Raw genomic sequence first — 23,404 nt, 5'->3', positions numbered from 1 at the left:
AGCTGGGCGCGCTTCATGATTTTTCAATAACAACTCATTGTTGTGTTCGGCAACAAGCTAAGAAGGCAAGAAATTAACTCAGAATATTTTTTAAACCCTTTCTCTCGATGCTGCTGCTGCAGGAGCACATTCGAGGCATGGAAGGTTGAGAAAGTTTTCTCCAACATATCATGATCAGTTATTTTTTCCCCACACAATTTCATTCGTGAGGTGATTCGAAACATTGCAGAATTATATTCATTTATAGATTTAAAATCTTGTAAATGCAAATGCGTCCATTCATATCGGGCATGAGGAAGTATCACCGTTTTCTGATGATTATACCTTTCTTCAAGGTCTTTTCAAAGATCTGCAGGATCTTTTAATGTAAGATATTCATTTTTCAATCCTTCGTCAAGATGACGACGGAGAAAAATCATGACTTTAGCTTTATCCTTCTGGGATGCATTATTTTCAGCCTTAATGGTATCTCCAAGATCCATTGAATCAAGATGGATTTCAGCATCTAGTATCCATGATAAATAATTGTTTCCAGATATATCAAGAGCATTGAATTCAAGATGAGAGAGCTTCGACATAATGAAAATTTGTTACCTGAGTCTTCCTAAAAATTTGATCAGAGTCTCGTGCTGATAACGTGTTGTGAAATAAAAGATATATATAATAAAGATGTATAAATAGAAGACCCTAGTATTAAAATAATTAGCTCAATAATAATTTATATATATATATAATAATATTATATGTTGTAATGTGTATATATATATACAAAGATAGAAAGAAGTATTAAAAATAAAGAGAGAGAGAATCGCAAATGTTTATTGTTACTATCTCAATATAATAAAGATGATTAATATTGCTATTAATATTATATGTAAAGAGTAATAGAAAAGAGAATTTAGGATACTAATAAAATAAAAGAAGAGAAAGAATTGTAGTAGAAATATAAAGAGAAGAGTATTTGATTGCAACATAAAGAGAGAAGTAATTTTATTATTACTTGCTTGTGTTTCTCTCGGAGGCAAAGGCCTCTATTTATACACATATTGGGAGCTTAATTTCAACATACATTTAATGTCATTTCTTCTTTAAAAAAGTGAATTTTACATGGGAATGAGCATCCACGTTGTTCGTTCTTATCACAACAGAAATGAGTTTTTCATTTAACATCGGTAACATAAGGTAATTATTTATATATAAAATCAATAATGATCGAAAGACAATAAAAAATCAACCCAAATAATTTAAAATTATTTTATTTAATATTAATTAGTTATTACTATATATAATTATATAATTTTAAATATAATAAATAGGGATATTTATAGATACAGATAATTCGATTACTTAACCAAATATAAGTCGAACCGATTATATTGATTCTGTATTCAATGATTAATCGAATACAATTGGATCATACCCGATCTTAATTTTCATAAAGCAATTCGATTACTCAATTAGATTAATATTAATTTTTTAAAAAATATAATAGTATATATACAATTTTGTTAAACTTAAAATTTAAAGTTTGTGATACTATTAGTATTGGACTAACCCAATTAAAAAATTATACTATAAATAAGAATATGATGTAATAATATAAAATATATATAATGTAATAAGAATTCTATTTGCTCTTTTTGACATTAATCTTAAAAATTTTTCTTCTATTCTATCTCTTTCATTATCTCTAATTTACTCTATTTTTGATACAAATTTATATCAGTTTACTAAATTATGATATTATTAAAGAATAAATTTAATGATGTATTATTTTTTTTTTGTTTTTTACTATTACATATTGTTACATAAATCTTTTTTTTCATTTTGCTATTTTTTTAATTATTTTTTGAAATGTCATTGTTAATTGAGTGTTCAATTATCTAAACCGATCGAACCCAACTTACTCGGATTGAGTTAGTTCGTGTCTATTCAAATTAAAAAAAAAAAACTCATTTAAACCAATTCGAATCTATTAAAATTTAATTGATTTAATTTTTATTTGCTCCCAAACCCAAACTAACTCAATCCATAAACACTAAACACTCTTAATAATAAATATATAATTATAGATATTAAATATAATTTTAGTTATTATCTCTCTAATATTAGTTTATAAAATTGCATTCACAAGGTTTAGAATTCTAGACCTTATTAATTAAAAAATCTTATTATTATGTACATGTTAACTAAGATATGTACTGCATTTATTAGAGAATAAAAAAATTTTCATCAGTTAACAAAATAATGACGTACTAATAATAAAAAAAGATTGAGAAACACTTTTTTGTCTCTATTTATCTTTCTCTTTAAATTTCTCCTTTTTTAATCTTTACTTATCATCTACTTTGATAGCTAATTGTTGAATGAAGAGAAATTAGTTAACTAACAAAATCAAATAAAAATTTGCAATTCAACAGTAATTTCTTTTAAAGAGAAGCGAGTGATTTTCTATTTTTTAGTCAAACCAAATGTTAAAAAATGGCTTAAAGTTACCTGGAAAAAAAACTTAGTTTCTCAACATATACCCTTCAATTCCTTAATAATCTATTTTCACACCAAGATTGCTTAAACCAGAAAAATCGTTCTCTAAGGTAGCGTTTGGTGGAGAGATAGAGACGAAAAGACTGAAACTGAGAGACAGAGACTAAGAGACAGAGATTAAAATAAATCTCAGTATTCTGTTTGGTGCAAAGTGAGAGACAGAAATTGAAACAAGAATAAAACTCTAATTTAATTTGTACAAAGGGTAAAATTGGAATTAACTAACTAAAATGAGGATAATTTAGGTATAAAATGTTATTAAAGTTTCAGTTTCCATTTCTAAAAATTTTAGTCTCCTGTGTCCCTACTTTTTGGAAGTACTGAAATACTGAAATTTTAGAAACAGAGACAGAAATTTTAGTATCAGCCTCTGAACCAACAAATATAAAAATGAGTCTCAATCTCTCAGTTTTTATCTCAATACCTCAAAACAAATGCTACCTAACTTCCTGATTTTCCTTCAAACACCACCTAGTGAGGCTCCATTTATATGAAGGAGTTCATAAAAAATAGAGCATAGGACTGTGTTAGAGTTTGACCTCTTTCTTAGCTCCCAAAATATATAGACATCTATTCAAAAGTCATCCGTCCGAATGCTTGATCAATTTGTTTTTTGCAATAAAATGACTACTTATATAAAAATATTTTCATATAAAGATGATGATTAAGATGTTGATTTCTATTATATTAAACAATTTAATTAAATATATTAAATTATTTAATAAAAATAATTTTAATTTTTTTCTCCCAAATAGTAGGTTAAGTGTGATATCTTATTATACTATCTTTAAGAGGATTCATTCTCCTAGACCAGTGTATTTGAACTGTAATGTAATGAAATGTTGCGTTATATTAACTTAGCTTTTCATCAACTTTTTTTTTTAATTTAGGATAGACCATAAAAATATATCTAAATTATTTTATCACTGATAAAATTGGTTTTAGATTTTATTATCAACAAAAATATTTTTAAATTATTTAAAAATATGATAAAAATGCACACTTAGAGCATCTCCAACGCATCAATTTTTTAAGATTCTATTTTCTCTTTTTCTGAAACAATAGAATCTCAAATGTTGAAAAGAAAGAGAATAGGGTCTCTGCTCATGGATCGAGGAAGAAGAGTTCTTCGTTAGAGGGATTGTGATTTGCAAATAGGCAAGTTATCTTTAAAAAAATAATTATATTAAATTATAATTAATTAAATAATTAAATAATAATTAATTAATTACTAATTATAATAATTTGTTATAACTAGTAATTAATTAATTATTATTTAATTATTTAATTAATTATTTAAATTATAATTAATACAAATAATTATAAAAAATTAATATTAAATATTATTTATATTAAATTATCATTAATTAAATTTATTTACATAAAAAAATAAATTTAATTTTTATACATTACAAAATAATTTTTGGTTGGATTATTTATTTTTATTTATAAAATTTAAAACGCTAATTACATTACAAATAATTTTTTTTTTGAATTTTAATATTTTTAATAGTGAATTATTTTTGAATTTATAAATTTTAATAATATTATTGTAAACAAAATAATAACTACATTAATTTTAATTACTTTAATTAATTAAATAAGTGGAACTACAACAGGGATTAAAGTTAGTTCCTTTTAATAGAGAAGAAAAAAATACTTTAAATTCTTATTTACTATTTATGATGCAAAAGCTGATGTGAAGTTACTTTTTATGACAAGTGGACTATAAACAGAGACTGAAATGAATTCCCTATTGAAAATAATCTTATAAACTGAAATATTATATGTTAACAAAAAAGAGTGATGTGACAATAGAAACTTCTTATATGGCAAGTAAGACTCTGCCATTGGTAAGTGAGCCACATCACATTTTTCTCACATGTATTTGATCACGATTGGACATTCTTTAAACGTTTTTAAATTATTTGAGGATAGTTTTACTGATAACAAAATTTGGGGATAGCACAAATATAATTTGGGTGCAGTTTTTATAGTTTACGTTTTTATTTATAACCATTTAAAAATATATATTTAACTATAAAATTTAATTAAGGCTTAAGCTAAACCTTTTTATATCTTCTACTTATTGTAGTATATATGTAATAATATATAAGATATAATACTTGTCATGAAACCATTTATTCTAAAAATTCAAGCTGATACGAGAAGACAACATTAATGATTATATCTCTAAACTCTTCCTCAAACAAGAGCCTCTTTTGGATTTGTTTGATTTCATGAAATCATTTATTTCAAAAATGGGAATGGATCTTCTCAATTGTTAAAAAAAATTGAGAGTGTAAAGTGTTATCTCTAACCCTTCATTGCTTTTTCTCTCATATTTATTCTTAGTCCACTTATAAAATTAATGGTAAGAGATTATAATTTACTCCCTCAATTATTAAAAAAAATTGAGAGGATCCATTTCTCCCAAAAATTTAAGCTGATAAGAGAAGACAACATTAATAATTATATCTCTAATATTATAAAATTATTAATGATCATGTATGCGCTAATATTATGAATAATCTAGGCGTAACCATTAATGACATATATGAAACAGACCAAAACCTATTTTGATTTAGGCAATTTTGACCTTGATCTTTGACTGGAATAACATAACAAGTTAGTTTAGCTACAAATTTCATCATAAACTGAACTATAGAAAAATGGTGTTAATGTGACATCATCAAGAGTACTTCTATAGTTCTATGATGATAGATGTAACACCCTACCACACAAAGCTTTACGCTTAAGTCGTAAAACAGAGGTGATGTGGTATTACGACCTCTAAAATAAAATAAGTACATATAATAGCAGAAAAGTTATAATATGCTAGGAGCCTTGAAGAAAAGGGGGAAATAAAAATCGCACAATAAAAGCGCAACGCTCAAGGAACGAGTTAACTTACGTGCTAAGAAAACCATAACTATCAAACATAAGCTAACAGAAGTGGGAATAGAGTGCCAAAGATACAAAATATAAGCTCCTAACTCAGCCTGCGAAGTCAAGACTGGCCGGAGAATATTTACACATATATATACATACATATCCAAAACCCAAAAGTACATACACACAATCCTGCCTCTCCATAAACCTCTAAGAGAATCAAAAAGGACAAGTTATGCGGAGAGAAAGTTAAGTACATATATATACATCATTGTACAACAAAACTATCCAACAACACTATCCAGTAACCCCTCCGCTTTAAGAGTCCAGACGCCTAACGAGATGGCTCCCGACCTGCATCTGAAAAACAACAACATAGTATGGAATGAGAACCGGAGGTTCTCAGTATGGTAAAGGTGCCACACACATAATATATAAGGTCCTGGGAATGCCATAGGCAGTCCTAGAACGCCGATACTCAGATTGTAGAACTTAAAGTATTAAACAGAAGCCATAAAAGGTGGTTTCCTAAAAATATTTAATCCTAACTTAACTTAACCTTAAATCTAAGTCCTATACTACCATTCCTCCATACCTCCAATTCCATCATGCATTTTCACAGACAAATAAACAGTTAAAGGCAAACACAAGAAGGTTACAACTATTGCAGGTAACAAATACACATTTAGCATGGCAAATACAAATAGGCACACCCAATTAGAGCACAAGCAAGTAATTCAAGTAATATGCATATGATGCATGCCTGTCCTATGGCTGATGAGGCTCATCTGTCGGTTATCCAGCCAACCCGACAAGTCTGAATTGTCCTTAGACTGTCCCCCGACGTGCATCCCCAAGAGTCTATGCATAGATTTTTCTCAAATAATCAATATTGCTCAATGGGGGTAACATTCCCGGGAATTTATATAGTGCCCGGTCACACTTACGTCGTAGGGTCAACAGAGTATCGAGTTTTCAACCTGGTACACGTGGTGGCAAGCCACGGCACTTAATCCAGGGAATCTCGTATCTCAGATTATTCAAATTCATAAGCCATATAAATAATTCAATTATAATTCATCAACATCCACATCATTCTCAATTGCATCTCATTCATCATCATACATTAAACATATTCAATCCTTATCCTTCATTATATCACCTCCCATTCCATCCATCAATAGTTTCAATTCAAAACATAATTCATTCTTTTCTAAGAATCAAACTTCAAACTTAAAACATACTCACTTTCTTAATAACTCAAAATCAAACCTTATAACCTTTAAATCTAAATCTCTTTTAAATAATCATCTAAATAAAATCTCTAATTTTTTATAAAATTTCGGCAGCATCTCCTCTAAAACTCGGACTTTGCCACCCTTTTCGGGTCCAAACCTGCTTTCTTTTCAATTCAACATACCCTTCCTCATCATCATAACAATCACCACAATAAATCTACTTCAAATCAACAATTAAACTCATACAATATTCAAATCCAACAACCAAAATTCAACTAAGGATCATAGTTCACAAATCCTAGGCTTTTAACACAAAATACCTCATTATCACAACAACCTCCACAATAGTTATACCTCAAATCAATAATTCACCAAATCATTAGTTAATCAACAATAACATTCAACCATAATTCTCTCCAAATTAACATAACAACATTCACCATCCAAAATTAAAAACTAATTATCCAATAAACTTCAACCAAATATATTCATCGATAAATTACTAAACATTAAACATACACCTGCATTCCAACTTATCCAATGGTCATCTAGCCTAAGTTTTCACAGAACATTATATATTAAATGCAAGAAACCTAAACCATACCTTAGCCGATTTCCACGTAACGACCAAAGCTATTTATTCAAAACCAAAACAGCCCCTCAAAACTCAACTAATCCGCTTCCTCCAAGTTCCAGTATTCACAATTTCAAGCTCCAATTATTTATTTTCAACCTAATACACATTCATAATACATATATACCCAATTTACTACTCAAAGCTCAAATTTAATGAAAATAAAATAGAATTATCGTATCCTCACCTTACCCAAGCTTCACATAAGCAAGAGTGAACGTTTCTCTCAAGCTAATTGGATCCTAAAACATCAGAAATCAAAGAAATTCAATATTCCCACTTAAAATTCGAAAATTGGGGGAAGATGAAGCTGAGAGTGAAATAGCAAGTTACCTATGAAATTGTTCCGGTAGAAATGTAGAGCTCGACGCGGTGAACGCGTGGCCGCAAACGGTGCGACGATCGGAGCTCGAACGGAGAAGTTACGGCGTACGGAAGTTAACGTGAGGGTTTACGGGAATGTCTCGTTCTTCTTTTCCCTCTGAAGCTTTCAGCTTCGTTCACGTTGAAATGAGGGGGACAAAGGCTTGGGTTCACTTAAAAGGGCTGGTCCGGTTGGACCGATAGCCCGGTTCGGGTCCGGTTCAATCGGTTCGGTCCATTCTTGGACCGTTTTCTTCAAAATTAGTGTCAAAATTCTCGTTTCGATGAGCTCTATCCTAATTTGATATAATATTCACATTTCTAATCCTCCTTATTAAAAAATAATTTATTAACTAATTATCTACTAATTTAACCGGGGTTTACATTCTACCCACCTAATAAAGAATTTTGCCCTCAAAATTCAAATATAGTTACCTGAAAAGAGATGTGGATAGTCCTTTCGCATATCTGATTCGAGTTCCCAGGTATGTTCCTCGATACCAGCTCGTCTCCAAGCTACTTTTACCAATGATACTTCCCTTGCTCGTAATCGTTTAACACTGGTGTCATCAATCCTCACCGGAATTACTGGGAGTGTTAGATCTTCTCTCACTTGGATTGGTTCTGGTTCTAGAACATGACTTGCGTCAGGATTATACTTCCGAAGCTGTGACACATGGAACACATCGTGCAAATTCGAAAGGTACGGCGGTAAGGCAATTCTATAAGCCACTGGTCCAATTCTCTTCAGAATCTCAAACGGTCCAATATAACGAGGATTCAGTTTCTTGGTCTTAATAGCTCTTCCCACTCCAGTGGTTGGTGTAACTTTCAGAAAGACATGTTCTCCTTCTTCGAATTCCAAAGGCTTTCGCCTCTGATCAGCATAGCTCTTCTGGCGGCTCTGGGCTATAAGCATTCGACTACGAATCTTCTTTATCTGCTCAGTCGTTTCAGCTATCATTTCAGGCCCTAACAAACTCCTTTCTCCAGTTTCATACCAACATAGTGGAGACTGACATTTTCTGCCATACAGAGCCTCATATGGAGCCATTCCGATGCTCGCATGATAGCTATTATTATAAGCAAATTCTATTAATGGCATATACCGATCCCAGCTCGCAGGCTGGTCCAAAACACAAGCCCTTAGCATATCTTCTAAGGTCTGAATAGTTCTTTCTGACTGACCATCTGTCTGAGGGTGATACGCAGTACTCAAGCTTAACTGAGTCCCAAATGCACGCTGAAAAGCTCCCCAGAACCTTGATGTAAAACGGGGATCTCTATCAGATATAATAGTAGAGGGCACACCATGTAACCTGACAATCTCTTTGATATACATTCGAGCCAATTCCTCCATTGTGCAACTTATTCGGATAGGAAGAAAGTGAGCTGATTTTGTTAGTCGATCTACAACCACCCAAATAGCGTCATAACCTGATCGGGTTCTAGGCAACCCTATCACAAAATCCATTGCGATACTCTCCCATTTCCATTGTGGAATCTCTAAAGGCTGAAGGGTCCCTGATGGTCTCTGATGCTCAATCTTAACCTTCTGACACGTTAAACATTTAGATACATGCAATGCCACATCATTCTTCATACCTGGCCACCAGAACATTGCTTTCAGATCCTGATACATTTTAGTGCTCCCTGGGTGAATTGAAAACCCGCTCTTGTGAGCTTCCTTCAAGATACTTTGTCGTAGGTCTCCAACATCAGGCACAATAATCCGGTTCTTGAACCTCCATAAACCATCATGACCTTCTGACATTCTCCACTGTTTTCCCTGTTCAACTGCTGGTAATACCTTACGTAACGCTTCACTATCTTGATGAGCCTTCAGAAGTTCTGATTTAAAATCACTAGAAATTTGCAACTGACTCAAACACAGGATTCCAGATTCTTCTCTAACTCCCAAATTCAAACCTTGAAATGCCCTTAGTAATTCTTCTTCCCGTAGCATCATCCAAGCTGCATATAAAGACTTCCGACTCAAAGCGTCCGCCACAACGTTCGCTTTTCCTGGATGATAATTCAATTCAAAATCATAATCTTTCAGAAGTTCCATCCATCTCCTCTGACGCATATTCAACTCTTTCTGCTCAAAAAGATACTTCAAACTCTTATGGTCTGAGAAAACATGAAACTTAACGCCATAGAGGTAGTGCCTCCAAATCTTTAAAGTAAACACAACAGCAGCAAGTTCTAAATCATGTGTCGGGTAGTTCATCTCATGCGGCCTTAACTGCCGTGAGGCGTATGCTACAACATTCTGGTGCTGCATCAAAACACACCCCAACCCTTTCAGAGATGCATCACAATACACTTCAAACGATTCACTTGGTTCAGGTAATACCAATACAGGTGCAGTAGTCAACCTGTGCTTCAATGCCTGGAAACTCTCTTCACATTCCGGAGTCCAGATAAAAGGTGTATCCTTCCTAGTCAACTTAGTTAAAGGTAAGGCAAGCTGTGAAAATCCCTTAATGAATCTGCGATAATACCCCGCCAAACCTAAGAAACTCCTGATCTCTGTCACTGAAGTTGGTCGCTCCCAATTCGTCACTGCTTCCACCTTAGCAGGATCCACAGCTATCCCCTGCTTACTCACCACGTGGCCGAGAAACTTCACTTCACTCTTCCAGAACTCACATTTAGATAGCTTAGCATATAACTTCCTGTCTCTCAGAATTTGCAGCACAGTTCGCAAATGATCAGCATGTTCCTCTTCAGTCTTAGAATAAACAAGAATGTCATCAATGAAAACAATAACAAACTTGTCCAGATACGGTCGAAAAATCCTGTTCATATAATCCATAAATACTGCCGGGGCATTAGTTAACCCGAAAGACATCACTGTATACTCATAATGACCATAACGGGTTTTGAAAGCAGTTTTCGGAATATCCTCGTCTCTAACCCTTATCTGATGATATCCGGATCGCAGGTCAATCTTAGAAAACACACTGGCACCCTGTAGCTGATCCATTAGATCATCGATTCTAGGCAACGGATATTTATTCTTCACAGTGATCTTATTCAATTGCCGATAATCGACACACAGCCGCATACTCCCATCCTTCTTCTTTACCAGTAACACTGGCGCTCCCCACGGAGAAACACTTGGTCGGATAAAATGCTTACCCAACAGATCTTCCAGCTGAGCCTTCAGTTCAGCCATTTCTAAAGGCGACATCCTATAAGGAGTAATTGAAATTGGACCGGATCCAGGTACCAACTCAATTGCAAATTCAACCTCTCGGTTAGGGGGAAATTCATTAATATAATCCGGAAACACATCTGGAAATTCACATACAACTGAAATCTGCTCTAAACTCTGATCATCACCTGATATTCTCGCAGTTAATAACATAATACCCTGACATTCAGTTCCAGAACAGTTTACTATCATAAAATTCAAATAGTAACTATTCACCACAACCGGCGCTTCTGACCTTTCTAACATAAACTGTACTGACTTCTCAGAATAATCAAGCAAAACATGGCTCTTAAATAACCAATCTCCCGACTATCACAGCGTCATCTGCCTGCAGGATACATCGTGTCCCCTGTCACCAATACTGAGCCTCACCTTGCAGTTGATAAGTTCCAAATTCAACCAATACTTCTCAGGAACCTGTTGTGCCTGTAATGCCCTTTCCATAGCCTGAATCCAATTATCTGCGTCAGTGGGATTTGAGGTTCCCCTAAAAGTCGGAGGGTGAACTTTCAGAAATGTAGCAAGTGTCATAGGACCGTCCTCATCATTATTGTTCCCATGATTACCCTGATTTATCTGATTACCCAGTGCCTCAGCTGTTGCCTGCATAGCTGCAGCCATATTTCCCAAGGCAGCCATAAAGTCTACTGGATCATTCCCTACCGGGCTAGGAGTAACGATGCGTATTCTACCTCTACCTCGCCCGCGACCGCGTCTGCGAGTCGACATCTGGTCCTTATACACATCAAACAAGTGATATTAAGTTGATCAGTCTCAATATCGCAGGTCTAATGCTTTTAAGTTCCAAATGCATGCTCACAAACGTTTATGCCATATATATCAATCAAATATCCTAATAGCACATACACACATATACAGAGAATGCACAGAAGCACAATCAGTCCGTCTTTCAGGCTCTATAGGAACGAACTGCTCTGATACCATAATGTAACACCCTACCACACAAAGCTTTACGCTTAAGTCGTAAAACAGAGGTGATGTGGTATTACGACCTCTAAAATAAAATAAGTACATATAATAGCAGAAAAGTTATAATATGCTAGGAGCCTTGAAGAAAAGGGGGAAATAAAAATCGCACAATAAAAGCGCAACGCTCAAGGAACGAGTTAACTTACGTGCTAAGAAAACCATAACTATCAAACATAAGCTAACAGAAGTGGGAATAGAGTGCCAAAGATACAAAATATCAAGCTCCTAACTCAGCCTGCGAAGTCAAGACTGGCCGGAGAATATTTACACATATATATACATACATATCCAAAACCCAAAAGTACATACACACAATCCTGCCTCTCCATAAACCTCTAAGAGAATCAAAAAGGACAAGTTATGCGGAGAGAAAGTTAAGTACATATATATACATCATTGTACAACAAAACTATACAACAACACTATCCAGTAACCCCTCCGCTTTAAGAGTCCAGACGCCTAACGAGATGGCTCCCGACCTGCATCTGAAAAACAACAACATAGTATGGAATGAGAACCGGAGGTTCTCAGTATGGTAAAGGTGCCACACACATAATATATAAGGTCCTGGGAATGCCATAGGCAGTCCTAGAACGCCGATACTCAGATTGTAGAACTTAAAGTATTAAACAGAAGCCATAAAAGGTGGTTTCCTAAAAATATTTAATCCTAACTTAACTTAACCTTAAATCTAAGTCCTATACTACCATTCCTCCATACCTCCAATTCCATCATGCATTTTCACAGACAAATAAACAGTTAAAGGCAAACACAAGAAGGTTACAACTATTGCAGGTAACAAATACACATTTAGCATGGCAAATACAAATAGGCACACCCAATTAGAGCACAAGCAAGTAATTCAAGTAATATGCATATGATGCATGCCTGTCCTATGGCTGATGAGGCTCATCTGTCGGTTATCCAGCCAACCCGACAAGTCTGAATTGTCCTTAGACTGTCCCCCGACGTGCATCCCCAAGAGTCTATGCATAGATTTTTCTCAAATAATCAATATTGCTCAATGGGGGTAACATTCCCGGGAATTTATATAGTGCCCGGTCACACTTACGTCGTAGGGTCAACAGAGTATCGAGTTTTCAACCTGGTACACGTGGTGGCAAGCCACGGCACTTAATCCAGGGAATCTCGTATCTCAGATTATTCAAATTCATAAGCCATATAAATAATTCAATTATAATTCATCAACATCCACATCGTTCTCAATTGCATCTCATTCATCATCATACATTAAACATATTCAATCCTTATCCTTCATTATATCACCTCCCATTCCATCCATCAATAGTTTCAATTCAAAACATAATTCATTCTTTTCTAAGAATCAAACTTCAAACTTAAAACATACTCACTTTCTTAATAACTCAAAATCAAACCTTATAACCTTTAAATCTAAATCTCTTTTAAATAATCATCTAAATAAAATCTCTAATTTTTTATAAAATTTCGGCAGCATCTCCTCTAAAACTCGGACTTTGCCACCCTTTTCGGGTCCAAACCTGCTTTCTTTTCAATTCAACATACCCTTCCTCATCATCATAACAATCACCACAATAAATCTACTTCAAATCAACAATTAAACTCATACAATATTCAAATCCAACAACCAAAATTCAACTAAGGATCATAGTTCACAAATCCTAGGCTTTTAACACAAAATACCTCATTATCACAACAACCTCCACAATAGTTATACCTCAAATCAATAATTCACCAAATCATTAGTTAATCAACAATAACATTCAACCATAATTCTCTCCAAATTAACATAACAACATTCACCATCCAAAATTAAAAACTAATTATCCAATAAACTTCAACCAAATATATTCATCGATAAATTACTAAACATTAAACATACACCTGCATTCCAACTTATCCAATGGTCATCTAGCCTAAGTTTTCACAGAACATTATATATTAAATGCAAGAAACCTAAACCATACCTTAGCCGATTTCCACGTAACGACCAAAGCTATTTATTCAAAACCAAAACAGCCCCTCAAAACTCAACTAATCCGCTTCCTCCAAGTTCCAGTATTCACAATTTCAAGCTCCAATTATTTATTTTCAACCTAATACACATTCATAATACATATATACCCAATTTACTACTCAAAGCTCAAATTTAATGAAAATAAAATAGAATTATCGTATCCTCACCTTACCCAAGCTTCACATAAGCAAGAGTGAACGTTTCTCTCAAGCTAATTGGATCCTAAAACATCAGAAATCAAAGAAATTCAATATTCCCACTTAAAATTCGAAAATTGGGGGAAGATGAAGCTGAGAGTGAAATAGCAAGTTACCTATGAAATTGTTCCGGTAGAAATGTAGAGCTCGACGCGGTGAACGCGTGGCCGCAAACGGTGCGACGATCGGAGCTCGAACGGAGAAGTTACGGCGTACGGAAGTTAACGTGAGGGTTTACGGGAATGTCTCGTTCTTCTTTTCCCTCTGAAGCTTTCAGCTTCGTTCACGTTGAAATGAGGGGGACAAAGGCTTGGGTTCACTTAAAAGGGCTGGTCCGGTTGGACCGATAGCCCGGTTCGGGTCCGGTTCAATCGGTTCGGTCCATTCTTGGACCGTTTTCTTCAAAATTAGTGTCAAAATTCTCGTTTCGATGAGCTCTATCCTAATTTGATATAATATTCACATTTCTAATCCTCCTTATTAAAAAATAATTTATTAACTAATTATCTACTAATTTAACCGGGGTTTACATTCTACCCACCTAATAAAGAATTTTGCCCTCAAAATTCAAATATAGTTACCTGAAAAGAGATGTGGATAGTCCTTTCGCATATCTGATTCGAGTTCCCAGGTATGTTCCTCGATACCAGCTCGTCTCCAAGCTACTTTTACCAATGATACTTCCCTTGCTCGTAATCGTTTAACACTGGTGTCATCAATCCTCACCGGAATTACTGGGAGTGTTAGATCTTCTCTCACTTGGATTGGTTCTGGTTCTAGAACATGACTTGCGTCAGGATTATACTTCCGAAGCTGTGACACATGGAACACATCGTGCAAATTCGAAAGGTACGGCGGTAAGGCAATTCTATAAGCCACTGGTCCAATTCTCTTCAGAATCTCAAACGGTCCAATATAACGAGGATTCAGTTTCTTGGTCTTAATAGCTCTTCCCACTCCAGTGGTTGGTGTAACTTTCAGAAAGACATGTTCTCCTTCTTCGAATTCCAAAGGCTTTCGCCTCTGATCAGCATAGCTCTTCTGGCGGCTCTGGGCTATAAGCATTCGACTACGAATCTTCTTTATCTGCTCAGTCGTTTCAGCTATCATTTCAGGCCCTAACAAACTCCTTTCTCCAGTTTCATACCAACATAGTGGAGACTGACATTTTCTGCCATACAGAGCCTCATATGGAGCCATTCCGATGCTCGCATGATAGCTATTATTATAAGCAAATTCTATTAATGGCATATACCGATCCCAGCTCGCAGGCTGGTCCAAAACACAAGCCCTTAGCATATCTTCTAAGGTCTGAATAGTTCTTTCTGACTGACCATCTGTCTGAGGGTGATACGCAGTACTCAAGCTTAACTGAGTCCCAAATGCACGCTGAAAAGCTCCCCAGAACCTTGATGTAAAACGGGGATCTCTATCAGATATAATAGTAGAGGGCACACCATGTAACCTGACAATCTCTTTGATATACATTCGAGCCAATTCCTCCATTGTGCAACTTATTCGGATAGGAAGAAAGTGAGCTGATTTTGTTAGTCGATCTACAACCACCCAAATAGCGTCATAACCTGATCGGGTTCTAGGCAACCCTATCACAAAATCCATTGCGATACTCTCCCATTTCCATTGTGGAATCTCTAAAGGCTGAAGGGTCCCTGATGGTCTCTGATGCTCAATCTTAACCTTCTGACACGTTAAACATTTAGATACATGCAATGCCACATCATTCTTCATACCTGGCCACCAGAACATTGCTTTCAGATCCTGATACATTTTAGTGCTCCCTGGGTGAATTGAAAACCCGCTCTTGTGAGCTTCCTTCAAGATACTTTGTCGTAGGTCTCCAACATCAGGCACAATAATCCGGTTCTTGAACCTCCATAAACCATCATGACCTTCTGACATTCTCCACTGTTTTCCCTGTTCAACTGCTGGTAATACCTTACGTAACGCTTCACTATCTTGATGAGCCTTCAGAAGTTCTGATTTAAAATCACTAGAAATTTGCAACTGACTCAAACACAGGATTCCAGATTCTTCTCTAACTCCCAAATTCAAACCTTGAAATGCCCTTAGTAATTCTTCTTCCCGTAGCATCATCCAAGCTGCATATAAAGACTTCCGACTCAAAGCGTCCGCCACAACGTTCGCTTTTCCTGGATGATAATTCAATTCAAAATCATAATCTTTCAGAAGTTCCATCCATCTCCTCTGACGCATATTCAACTCTTTCTGCTCAAAAAGATACTTCAAACTCTTATGGTCTGAGAAAACATGAAACTTAACGCCATAGAGGTAGTGCCTCCAAATCTTTAAAGTAAACACAACAGCAGCAAGTTCTAAATCATGTGTCGGGTAGTTCATCTCATGCGGCCTTAACTGCCGTGAGGCGTATGCTACAACATTCTGGTGCTGCATCAAAACACACCCCAACCCTTTCAGAGATGCATCACAATACACTTCAAACGATTCACTTGGTTCAGGTAATACCAATACAGGTGCAGTAGTCAACCTGTGCTTCAATGCCTGGAAACTCTCTTCACATTCCGGAGTCCAGATAAAAGGTGTATCCTTCCTAGTCAACTTAGTTAAAGGTAAGGCAAGCTGTGAAAATCCCTTAGTGAATCTGCGATAATACCCCGCCAAACCTAAGAAACTCCTGATCTCTGTCACTGAAGTTGGTCGCTCCCAATTCGTCACTGCTTCCACCTTAGCAGGATCCACAGCTATCCCCTGCTTACTCACCACGTGGCCGAGAAACTTCACTTCACTCTTCCAGAACTCACATTTAGATAGCTTAGCATATAACTTCCTGTCTCTCAGAATTTGCAGCACAGTTCGCAAATGATCAGCATGTTCCTCTTCAGTCTTAGAATAAACAAGAATGTCATCAATGAAAACAATAACAAACTTGTCCAGATACGGTCGAAAAATCCTGTTCATATAATCCATAAATACTGCCGGGGCATTAGTTAACCCGAAAGACATCACTGTATACTCATAATGACCATAACGGGTTCTGAAAGCAGTTTTCGGAATATCCTCGTCTCTAACCCTTATCTGATGATATCCGGATCGCAGGTCAATCTTAGAAAACACACTGGCACCCTGTAGCTGATCCATTAGATCATCGATTCTAGGCAACGGATATTTATTCTTCACAGTGATCTTATTCAATTGCCGATAATCGACACACAGCCGCATACTCCCATCCTTCTTCTTTACCAGTAACACTGGCGCTCCCCACGGAGAAACACTTGGTCGGATAAAATGCTTACCCAACAGATCTTCCAGCTGAGCCTTCAGTTCAGCCATTTCTAAAGGCGACATCCTATAAGGAGTAATTGAAATTGGACCGGATCCAGGTACCAACTCAATTGCAAATTCAACCTCTCGGTTAGGGGGAAATTCATTAATATAATCCGGAAACACATCTGGAAATTCACATACAACTGAAATCTGCTCTAAACTCTGATCATCACCTGATATTCTCGCAGTTAATAACATAATACCCTGACATTCAGTTCCAGAACAGTTTACTATCATAAAATTCAAATAGTAACTATTCACCACAACCGGCGCTTCTGACCTTTCTAACATAAACTGTACTGACTTCTCAGAATAATCAAGCAAAACATGGCTCTTAAATAACCAATCTCCCGACTATCACAGCGTCATCTGCCTGCAGGATACATCGTGTCCCCTGTCACCAATACTGAGCCTCACCTTGCAGTTGATAAGTTCCAAATTCAACCAATTACTTCTCAGGAACCTGTTGTGCCTGTAATGCCCTTTCCATAGCCTGAATCCAATTATCTGCGTCAGTGGGATTTGAGGTTCCCCTAAAAGTCGGAGGGTGAACTTTCAGAAATGTAGCAAGTGTCATAGGACCGTCCTCATCATTATTGTTCCCATGATTACCCTGATTTATCTGATTACCCAGTGCCTCAGCTGTTGCCTGCATAGCTGCAGCCATATTTCCCAAGGCAGCCATAAAGTCTACTGGATCATTCCCTACCGGGCTAGGAGTAACGATGCGTATTCTACCTCTACCTCGCCCGCGACCGCGTCTGTGAGTCGACATCTGGTCCTTATACACATCAAACAAGTGATATTAAGTTGATCAGTCTCAATATCGCAGGTCTAATGCTTTTAAGTTCCAAATGCATGCTCACAAACGTTTATGCCATATATATCAATCAAATATCCTAATAGCACATACACACATATACAGAGAATGCACAGAAGCACAATCAGTCCGTCTTTCAGGCTCTATAGGAACGAACTGCTCTGATACCATAATGTAACACCCTACCACACAAAGCTTTACGCTTAAGTCGTAAAACAGAGGTGATGTGGTATTACGACCTCTAAAATAAAATAAGTACATATAATAGCAGAAAAGTTATAATATGCTAGGAGCCTTGAAGAAAAGGGGGAAATAAAAATCGCACAATAAAAGCGCAACGCTCAAGGAACGAGTTAACTTACGTGCTAAGAAAACCATAACTATCAAACATAAGCTAACAGAAGTGGGAATAGAGTGCCAAAGATACAAAATATCAAGCTCCTAACTCAGCCTGCGAAGTCAAGACTGGCCGGAGAATATTTACACATATATATACATACATATCCAAAACCCAAAAGTACATACACACAATCCTGCCTCTCCATAAACCTCTAAGAGAGTCAAAAAGGACAAGTTATGCGGAGAGAAAGTTAAGTACATATATATACATCATTGTACAATAAAACTATACAACAACACTATCCAGTAACCCCTCCGCTTTAAGAGTCCAGACGCCTAACGAGATGGCTCCCGACCTGCATCTGAAAAACAACAACATAGTATGGAATGAGAACCGGAGGTTCTCAGTATGGTAAAGGTGCCACACACATAATATATAAGGTCCTGGGAATGCCATAGGCAGTCCTAGAACGCCGATACTCAGATTGTAGAACTTAAAGTATTAAACAGAAGCCATAAAAGGTGGTTTCCTAAAAATATTTAATCCTAACTTAACTTAACCTTAAATCTAAGTCCTATACTACCATTCCTCCATACCTCCAATTCCATCATGCATTTTCACAGACAAATAAACAGTTAAAGGCAAACACAAGAAGGTTACAACTATTGCAGGTAACAAATACACATTTAGCATGGCAAATACAAATAGGCACACCCAATTAGAGCACAAGCAAGTAATTCAAGTAATATGCATATGATGCATGCCTGTCCTATGGCTGATGAGGCTCATCTGTCGGTTATCCAGCCAACCCGACAAGTCTGAATTGTCCTTAGACTGTCCCCCGACGTGCATCCCCAAGAGTCTATGCATAGATTTTTCTCAAATAATCAATATTGCTCAATGGGGGTAACATTCCCGGGAATTTATATAGTGCCCGGTCACACTTACGTCGTAGGGTCAACAGAGTATCGAGTTTTCAACCTGGTACACGTGGTGGCAAGCCACGGCACTTAATCCAGGGAATCTCGTATCTCAGATTATTCAAATTCATAAGCCATATAAATAATTCAATTATAATTCATCAACATCCACATCATTCTCAATTGCATCTCATTCATCATCATACATTAAACATATTCAATCCTTATCCTTCATTATATCACCTCCCATTCCATCCATCAATAGTTTCAATTCAAAACATAATTCATTCTTTTCTAAGAATCAAACTTCAAACTTAAAACATACTCACTTTCTTAATAACTCAAAATCAAACCTTATAACCTTTAAATCTAAATCTCTTTTAAATAATCATCTAAATAAAATCTCTAATTTTTTATAAAATTTCGGCAGCATCTCCTCTAAAACTCGGACTTTGCCACCCTTTTCGGGTCCAAACCTGCTTTCTTTTCAATTCAACATACCCTTCCTCATCATCATAACAATCACCACAATAAATCTACTTCAAATCAACAATTAAACTCATACAATATTCAAATCCAACAACCAAAATTCAACTAAGGATCATAGTTCACAAATCCTAGGCTTTTAACACAAAATACCTCATTATCACAACAACCTCCACAATAGTTATACCTCAAATCAATAATTCACCAAATCATTAGTTAATCAACAATAACATTCAACCATAATTCTCTCCAAATTAACATAACAACATTCACCATCCAAAATTAAAAACTAATTATCCAATAAACTTCAACCAAATATATTCATCGATAAATTACTAAACATTAAACATACACCTGCATTCCAACTTATCCAATGGTCATCTAGCCTAAGTTTTCACAGAACATTATATATTAAATGCAAGAAACCTAAACCATACCTTAGCCGATTTCCACGTAACGACCAAAGCTATTTATTCAAAACCAAAACAGCCCCTCAAAACTCAACTAATCCGCTTCCTCCAAGTTCCAGTATTCACAATTTCAAGCTCCAATTATTTATTTTCAACCTAATACACATTCATAATACATATATACCCAATTTACTACTCAAAGCTCAAATTTAATGAAAATAAAATAGAATTATCGTATCCTCACCTTACCCAAGCTTCACATAAGCAAGAGTGAACGTTTCTCTCAAGCTAATTGGATCCTAAAACATCAGAAATCAAAGAAATTCAATATTCCCACTTAAAATTCGAAAATTGGGGGAAGATGAAGCTGAGAGTGAAATAGCAAGTTACCTATGAAATTGTTCCGGTAGAAATGTAGAGCTCGACGCGGTGAACGCGTGGCCGCAAACGGTGCGACGATCGGAGCTCGAACGGAGAAGTTACGGCGTACGGAAGTTAACGTGAGGGTTTACGGGAATGTCTCGTTCTTCTTTTCCCTCTGAAGCTTTCAGCTTCGTTCACGTTGAAATGAGGGGGACAAAGGCTTGGGTTCACTTAAAAGGGCTGGTCCGGTTGGACCGATAGCCCGGTTCGGGTCCGGTTCAATCGGTTCGGTCCATTCTTGGACCGTTTTCTTCAAAATTAGTGTCAAAATTCTCGTTTCGATGAGCTCTATCCTAATTTGATATAATATTCACATTTCTAATCCTCCTTATTAAAAAATAATTTATTAACTAATTATCTACTAATTTAACCGGGGTTTACAATAGATCGAAGAATAACAACCATATTATTATCTATAAGGGAATTTGTACTCATATTATTATTATCTTCGTTTTGTCAATCTGAAAGTTTTGTTATTCACATGAATATTTTAAATTAATGGTGAGTGTCACTGCTAACTAAAGCTAAAATATCATCCAATGAAAAAATTTGAATACTAATTTTTTTCCAAATGTCATGCTACACCATTGTAAATGGTCAAGAGAAAAATGAATCATACTATACATGACTAAAAGATATGATAGATATATATAAATTATTTGTGTTTCTACCTCTAATTTCATAATATAATATCAAAATTTTTATAATGAAAAAATCTAAAATTACAAATAAAAAGATAAAGAAAGCATGTGCAAAATTCACATCAATAAAAGAAAGGCTGTTGTATTATTTTTTCTTTGAAAATGAACAAAAGGCTCTTGTAGACTGAATCTGATGAGTGATATACTGGGACAACAGCCCTTTCTTTTTTTTTTTTTTTAATTCGAACTCGGATACAACATATTAAAAAGTATCATATATTGTCACTCAACCAAAACTCCAGCTGCAGATCATCCCTTCAAGAATTTCTTGCTATTTAGCATCCTTGTTATTATGTCTTTTCTTTGTTTCTGTTAGCTTTTCTTTTCTTAATTTTGGATTTTTCTTATTGAGTTATTATTTTACTTTTCTTAGACTCCATTAAATTTCTCTAGTTGTAAACGTATATTTAGAGGAAAAAAGTTTAAAAACTTCTAATAGTAATCTCAACGAATGTCCTAGGATACGCATTATCAAAAACCTTTAGAGTAAAGTATCGTTTTTGTCCCCAACGTTTGGGGTAAATCCTATTTGTATCCCTAACGTTTAAATCATCCTATTTGTATCCCTAACGTTTGTAAAAGTGATTCAATGTTATCCTGCCGTCAATTACACATCATGAACGCTTTAGTTTGAGTTTTAAAAATCTCTTCTTGAAGTTAGAATACAAATGTCTGGGATAGAATCGATGATCCACTCCGAAAAATAGCTCATCAAAAGTTGAAACTAATTCCTACAACATTTACATAATTCACTTTTCTAGGGACATAATTGAATCTAAACACAAATAATGGGTATAATATTAAAATCGAACACATCCAAATGAGACCTAATTGAGAATAATTGAGAATGAATACATCCAAATGAGAATAATTGAAAAATATAATATGATTTGTTAGTATAATTGATAGTAGGATAACATTGAATCACTTTTATAAACGTTAGGGATACAAATAGGACGATTTAAACGTTAGGGACACAAATAGGACTTACCCCAAACGTTGGGGACAAAAACGATACTTTACTCAAAAATATATACATTTAACCATATTGAAATATAGAAGGTAAAACAGTTATAAACTAACTTGCTATTCTTTTATATTAACTTTAATAGTTATAATTCTTTCTAATATATGTATATAATTCCAATTTCAAATAGTAAACATATCCATAAAAAAAATACTTTCCTATATATTTTTAGAAACATTTTAAGTATTTCCTGTGTTTCAGTATTTTTAGTCATTAATATCAAAGATGTATATATTTTATGATTAAAATTAATGACTAAAAACACTGAAATATTTGAAACTATGATACACTTGAATGCTTTCTATATTTTTACTCCCCCCCCCCCCCATGGTAAAATTTTCTGGGCTATCACTGTTTCCTAGAGGCCATCAAATTTGACACAAATTGCAGCTCCCACAGATTGATCATGAAGGAGCAGATATTTTAGACCAGCCAATGAGGCAGCTATGACTTATTATCCATTATTCATTATTCAAACCTCATGTTTCCTAAAATCTAACCAACTTAATCTTTGTGCATGATTTGTGACTTTTCTGATACATGTTTGTCTTAGAAATACTTGAACAAATAAAACTTTATATTTTTTATTCATAAACCATCTCAAAAGTCCAAGTATTTAAGTAAAATCACATAAATAACTTTATATGTGATAATTGTTTCCACAAATCAAGCAACAATTCAAACAATTTACAATGACTTGTACTAAGAAATCATAGAATGGTTGTCCTAAAAGAGGAAGCAAGTATAAAACTTACCCCCAAGGCAGGTATCTGATATTTGAACAAACCACACTCACCCTTAAAATAAGGCACATAGCAATAGCAACATTGGTCAGCTAAATAATATATATGCATT

The 23,404-nt window shown here is 35.0% G+C and overlaps 2 long non-coding RNA genes across 4 annotated transcripts; both read right to left on the bottom strand.

Annotated features, from left to right (window-relative positions):
* Nucleotides 1-5,804: 5,804 nt before the first annotated feature.
* LOC148566241 (uncharacterized) lies at nt 5,805-14,522 on the bottom strand. Of its 3 annotated transcripts, none has more exons than XR_015883124.1 (4): nt 14,215-14,461; nt 14,069-14,123; nt 12,435-13,980; nt 5,805-7,278 (listed from the first exon to the last, which is right to left on the bottom strand). It is a non-coding gene; the product is annotated as an uncharacterized LOC148566241 (long non-coding RNA). The 3 variants fall into 3 exon arrangements; XR_015883125.1 differs by lacking the exon at nt 5,805-7,278 and adding an exon at nt 11,720-12,369 and having other exon boundaries at nt 13,852-13,980; nt 14,215-14,522; XR_015883123.1 differs by lacking the exon at nt 5,805-7,278 and having other exon boundaries at nt 12,279-13,980; nt 14,215-14,492.
* A 4,049-nt stretch (nt 14,523-18,571) lies between these two features.
* On the bottom strand, nt 18,572-21,044 carry LOC110263064 (uncharacterized). Its single transcript, XR_015883122.1, has 4 exons — nt 20,789-21,044; nt 20,643-20,697; nt 20,426-20,554; nt 18,572-18,943 (listed from the first exon to the last, which is right to left on the bottom strand). It is a non-coding gene; the product is annotated as an uncharacterized LOC110263064 (long non-coding RNA).
* Between the last annotated feature and the right edge of the window lie 2,360 nt (nt 21,045-23,404).

Source organism: Arachis ipaensis, chromosome B5 (assembly GCF_059453495.1).
Source record: "Arachis ipaensis isolate K30076 ecotype BB chromosome B5, ASM5945349v1, whole genome shotgun sequence".
NCBI classification, from domain to species: domain Eukaryota; kingdom Viridiplantae; phylum Streptophyta; class Magnoliopsida; order Fabales; family Fabaceae; genus Arachis; species Arachis ipaensis.
This window is presented reverse-complemented; position numbering and strand designations above follow the sequence as displayed.